Genomic DNA, 6,266 nt, shown 5'->3' with positions numbered 1-6,266 from the left:
GATAAAGAAAAGAGACAAAGAGAGACAGAAGAGGGAGAAAAGAGGAACAAAAGAGAGAAGATTTTGGACATGATTTTATAGAGAAGCAGCAGAAACTCAGAAGAACATACAGGGTGATTCAGTCATAACATCATTAAGCAAATTACCCCTAAACTCCCGCTAATTCAACGCCCTTAAGGCGGGTATCCATTTGTGTCAAATGCCCCGTAACGTAACACCGAACATGTTACGTTACAGCTAGTGGAGACGGAAAATTGTTGCATGGTACGTGTAACTAATCCGGGACTAACCATCAGTTGTCGGTTTTTAGTCGTCGCATCAAAGGGATGCAACAGTACTTTCTGCCACATGTTGAGACGGGGTTACCCTTTTGGCCGTATCGTTGCCTGTTGACATGTGATTTTGTCTTATTTTTTGTTTCGTCAGTCTTTTCTATATGGTCTGGGGTCAGTTTGTTTTCTGCACTAACTAGGAAGAGTGTGTTTTTCTGTGTTTGTGTCATGAAGTGGCGTAAAGAAAAGATTTCCGGAGATTTCCGTTTCTTATTCTTCAAAATTGTATGTTACACTTTGAAAATTTACTTGTCTTAATGTACTGCTTTGCTGCTTGATATGTTGCGGCTTTATTTTTTGTGACCATTTACTTTACCTTTAGTATCGTTAGGCACATAACGTCTAGTGTGATTCGTAGTACAATAGTGAAAGGAGACCACTCAATTTGACATACAGCTAGATAAACTCTTTCAGGTACTAAGAACCAACCAATCTTCTTTCTTGGTTTCTGATTAGAACTTCTTTTTGTGAAAGTATTGATATAGGTGGTACAGGCTATGTAGATACCTTATTCCTAGGGTAGAATCATGTAAATATTCGGGAAACCATCTATATATAAGCGTCGTCATATTATCTGCAAGTAAAACTTGATAAAAATCTCCATCCAATTAAGTAAATAAATACTAACCTCAGTCTGTTTTGGTTTGAAAATAGCTGTCAGTTGTTATCCACCAGTTGTCATGTTCCTTGATCGTCGTACCAACAGGTTGATCTAAAATTCCCCTAGACAACTGAGAAAGGAATTGGTCGAATGGTCGGAAGTTTTCTCTCTCTTTCTTTTTCGATAGATATTTCGAGCCACGTTTTGTGCTGTACGCGAATTGCGGATTTTTGGAAGAAATATCTGGGCAAAATAAATGTTTTTGGTATTTTTCTAAGCCTTAGTAGTTGGATTTTAATGCCCATATCGAAGAACTGAGAAATTTTCACTTTAAGGCCGATCAACAACCTAGGTAGGTAGTGAGGTTAGGATAACATGTGGTCACATTCTCACTTTGAATTGCAGATATGTTGAACATTTATTTCTTCTTTTTCAGGCCTTTTTTTTTTTTGTTTTTCCTTTTCTTTTTGTATTTTCGCCTTTGGTCTCATCTTGTTTGGTACCCGTTTACTGGCATTGGTTACTCGACACCACCTATCGAGTTAAAGCTGCCGTAGCCATCACAACACACTGAAGCCCCACTGAACTATATCGTACATCAGCAAGTTGACCCTCTCGCTTGCTCACTGTAAATTTTGCTGCACCCTACCGTCTTTCTGGAAGTAGTCTTTAGTGGCGGGAGTGCTATTACCTGATATACCCAGGCGGAGTGATACCACCCCGTGACGACTTGACCTGGAGCGGTTCAACCGAATAACCTACGCACTCTTCAGATAAGCCTAATATTAGTTTAGTATATTATTTGTAGCGTTTAAGTTTTGCACTTCATAGATGTAAAAGCTTCACTTCTGCATCATTAGTCACCATTATTTATTGTCTGATTTTTATGTACTGTTTTTAAATTTCACCCATACGTGCCTAAACGTACCTAAAATAAGAACCTTGGTAATAATTTGTTTTTGTCACGCCTGTTACAAGTGCTATAGATAATCCATCAAACATATAAATTTTTACATTTAGTACACCTACCTGTGTAAACCTCTGGTACAGCGCTGTAGTAAAGGGAAATCTTTTTTTAACTTGGCTTTTCTCAATCTTGCCAAGATTTATGCATATTTGTTTTGTTTATATCTGATATATTCGCTCAAGTGACATTAATCTATAAGACCCAAAACAATACTGGTTGCCAGATCAGTAGGCACGAATTATACACTAGCCATGGAACTTGATCGACGTTGATCGGCTCGACGTCTGGCGCGTTCCACAAACTATAGTAAAGTGATCCGATCACATGTACATGTACTCTGATACAATATATGAGTAGATTTTAAAGTAGTTTCATTTTTTTGTGGATCTGCCTTTTTCCCGTTTTTTTTTTGTTATATAGGTATATTAATAGTGAAGGCACCGTAGCGAATAAAAACCACCACATTGGGTAAACTTAACATCCGGGGTTGCAAAAAACGGGTGGCGCCTTCATAACATTCTTTTAGCTGTAGACCCACTCCGTCTCCACTGAAGCTAGCGGCCAACCCCTTTTGTGGAATATATTCGCTACCCTCGTTCCACCGATCCACCCGAAATACAAAAAACCTACCCACACCCCTTTTTTTTTTGCTCCACATTATTTGCTACACACATTGATTTAGTTTAGTTTAGTTTAAACATTTGATTGTGTATCTTTGTTTTGTTAGGAACAACTATACTGTATATTTTTTTTTATTAAGTAACAGCAACACATTATTTTTTTTTTGAGTAACATGTATGATGAATAAAAATATATGACGCTGTTGCTAACTGCAATTGCAGTGACGAATCCATTATTGCAGTCAGGTTATAATGCGAGTTTATGTTCCTGTGTCGTCTCGTAACCTTATTTTGTTACGTTACGGAATGAATGATACGACCAAAACCACACATACTTTCGCAGCGAACCGTGTCACCTTTTGCAACAGGCCGTAACATGTTCATTGTTACGTTACGGCTCATTGGATATCCACAAGTGGATATCCACCTTTACGTTTTCTGACCAGGACGCACCGGCGGAAACAGCGTTGCCACATCAGAACCACATAAATAATAATAAAATTTTCAAATCTACCACCGTTAATCGCATCTTCCGCATTGTTTCCCCCCAAATTTGAAGATCACGTCATACATATGGAGAGGGGATATGTAAAAAATATGTAGAATGTAATACAACCCGCAGTTTATTTCGGATTGTTTTGCGTGTCGGTTGTAATGGCTAATTTTGTGAATTTCGAATATGCGGAAATAGTGGTTTACGAATGTCGCTGCAGCAGAATATGAACAAAATATTTCGTAAAAATTAAAGGAGCCAATCTGAGAATCTACAAGTGAGGAACATAGTTTTTTCAACTTGTTTACGCAAATTGTAAAATCGGCCTCCTTCTAAAAAAGTTCTCTATGCCCCATGTATAGTTATTGAGATATGGCATACCTGAAATCTTACCAGCCGTCAATGCTTGGAAAATTAACATTAGTATGTTAATGAAATTGGCTTTTTTGGCAAGGAATGCTCATCCCTTCTCGAGGTCCTTGCAGGGCAACAATGTCAATTTAATATGTTAATTGTATACTTTTAAAAAATATTTCATTCATTACATATTTTAACATTCTAAATTACACAGACCGACAAGATTTTACCCAACACATGAATATACTTTCCCAAAGGATTTTGGTGAGCTGAATTCGAATCCGAGGTACAAATTTCTCAACTGGCTCTGGTTTTCGAGATATCCTAACATAAAAGTGCCAAAATCGCGATTTTTTTGCATATCTGAGGCTTTGTCACATGGATAGGTAATTTTTTTTGCTGAAACCATTAATGGGGTATTAAAGTAGTAAGTACCCACTTAGATTAGATTTGACTGACAACACAGCACCACAAACCTTATGGGTTTATGGACTTAGGGTTTTTCGGCTTAGAACATTTTTTAAAGTTTATTGCAAAATTTGATAGTCGAGGAAATAAAGCACTAAAAACGGCCTTATCTCCGAAATCTGTGCAGTAAGATGGATCGTGATGCAGTTTTTTGCATTCGATTCGTTAGAGCGTTCAGAAAGTTTGTGACCGTATGTGATCAATGAGAAATGAAAATTGCATCGGTGCATAAGAAAAATGCATTTTTAAAATTGCATCTCGAAGAGTTAAAAAATGAAAAATTTATAACTTGGAAAATATTGACGGAAATAAGTTCAATTTTGCTATTTTTTTTTGGAGTCGCTGAACACGAATGTCACGACGGTAACGGTCCTCGAGGTACCTAGTACCCAGGATGGCTGGTTTCTGTGTCAACTAATTTATTCTTAATTATTTTTTATTATAAAAATACATTTATTCATTACAAAAAATACATGTTTTCAAAAAAATATTATACTTAGATATCTACAATTTTAATTTTTCTTATTTCACGTGTGCGCTATAATTTGGAGCGTATCCGTAGTATGTGTAAGAGTATATAATAGTATATATGTAAGAGTAAAACGTGGAAGCAGTCCTTACCTAAAATTTCAGCAATGCTACCAACTGTATTAAGAGCGCCAAATTTAAAAAAAAAATGTTTCGGATAATTTATTTAGATATTCGATAAAGCTTATGAAGATCGATACCTCGGAGACCATTACCGTTGTGCTATTCGTGTTGAGCCGCTCCAAAAACACCGAAGTAACGAGTTTCGGCTAAGTTTATAACGAATTTCCACAAAACTCCAGGAGACGACGTAGAAGCCGGCCACCCTAGGCACTAGGTACCTCGGAGACCGTTGCCATCGTGATATTCGCGTTCAGCGATCTCAAAAATCCTGAGGTAACGAGATTCGGCTAAGTTTATGACGAATTTCCACAAAACTCCAGGAGACGACGTGGAAACCGACCACCCTGGACACTAGATACCTCGGAGATCGTTGCCGTTGTGATATTCGTGTTCAGCGACCCCAAAAACCCCCGACTAGGAAAATTGAACTCATTTCCGTCAATATTTTCCGAATTATAAATTTTTCATATTTTAACTTTTCGAGATGCAATTTTAAAAACGCATTTTCTTTAGGCGCCGATGCAATTTTCATTTCTCATTGATCACATAGGGTCACAAACTTTCTGGACGCTCTAACGAATCGAAGGCAAAAAACCGCATCACGATCCATCTTACTGCACAGATTTCGGAGATAAGGCCGTTTTTAGTGCTTATTTTACTTATTTAAAAATCGAGAAATAAGTCAAACTTTTTAATATGCAATTTCTCGAAGACGAAAAATGATATCTAGATAAATCCAAGTGCGTCTTAAATAGTAAATACAGTACTTTACAGTACCCCATTAATGGTTTTAGCGAAGAAATTTACCTATCCATGTAAACAACCTCAAATATGTCAAAGAATCACGATTTTGGTACATTTAGGTTAGGAAATCTCGAAAACTAGAGCCAATTGAGAAATTTGAACCTCGAATTCGAATTCAGCGCACCAAAATCCTTCGGAGAAATACATTCTGGTTACTGAATCAGCCTGTATATAATGAGCCATGAACGAGTGGACACAGCAAATAAAATTACCGGCCAGAGGACTTAATATCCAGTAAAAGAGTTTGTTTTGAGAAAAAGAGCGCTATATCTTTAGAAATGCTAAGAAGCGGAAAATGGCTATGAACCATCCTGGAAATTGACTAAATTTTAGGCTCACACAATGATAAATCCTTTTATCTAAGTTATTCTGAAAAATAATCATTTCTTTTAAATTATATTTACGGTGGTCTACAATCGATTTCAAATTCCCCTTTCCCCTTACATCTTCAGAACAACTGAACATTTTCATGACGTTATTGTATTAATTATTTTTATTTTCTCGACTGTCCAGCGCGAAATAGTAAAGATAAAATTATTGGTTGCAGGACTGAGCCTTGGGGAAATCTAATCTCTCGAGCTTCTCAATCGTGTCAGTTCAAGCAAATTGCTCCCTGAAATGAAAATGTAATTACCGAATCTCATCCAGACAGGATTTACCAGCTCATAAACTCTCTAGGAAATGAATTGCAGGTTATCGATCGATCCACTCACTTATATAAGTGGGAATGTTGATAGCGTATTAAACCTTACACTTTACGGTTTATTAATGACCCGGAGTTCGGTACAATGCACGTATTCCCTTTATTGATAAAACTTTTTTATACATTCGTGCCAGTTGAGCGCGACTCTGACAGTGGATCCTATAATTTAGGGGCGAACTCCACCGGCTGCAGGAAAAATTGTTGGAATACTTCGCCAATTAATACAGCATTGTTGTTTGAAAGAACTTAATTTAACTTTTATGAGGAGTT

The 6,266-nt window shown here is 37.0% G+C and overlaps 1 long non-coding RNA gene across 1 annotated transcript; it reads right to left on the bottom strand.

Annotated features, from left to right (window-relative positions):
* Nucleotides 1-625: 625 nt before the first annotated feature.
* LOC111691624 lies at nucleotides 626-1,053 on the bottom strand. Its single transcript, XR_002763003.1, has 2 exons — nucleotides 961-1,053; nucleotides 626-906 (listed from the first exon to the last, which is right to left on the bottom strand). It is a non-coding gene; the product is annotated as an uncharacterized LOC111691624 (long non-coding RNA).
* Nucleotides 1,054-6,266: the final 5,213 nt, after the last annotated feature.

This window comes from Anoplophora glabripennis, unplaced genomic scaffold (assembly GCF_000390285.2).
Source record: "Anoplophora glabripennis isolate ALB-LARVAE unplaced genomic scaffold, Agla_2.0 scaffold350, whole genome shotgun sequence".
NCBI lineage: Eukaryota > Metazoa > Arthropoda > Insecta > Coleoptera > Cerambycidae > Anoplophora > Anoplophora glabripennis.
The sequence above is the reverse complement of the archived record's forward strand: the minus strand, read 5'-3'. Positions and strand labels throughout refer to the sequence as shown.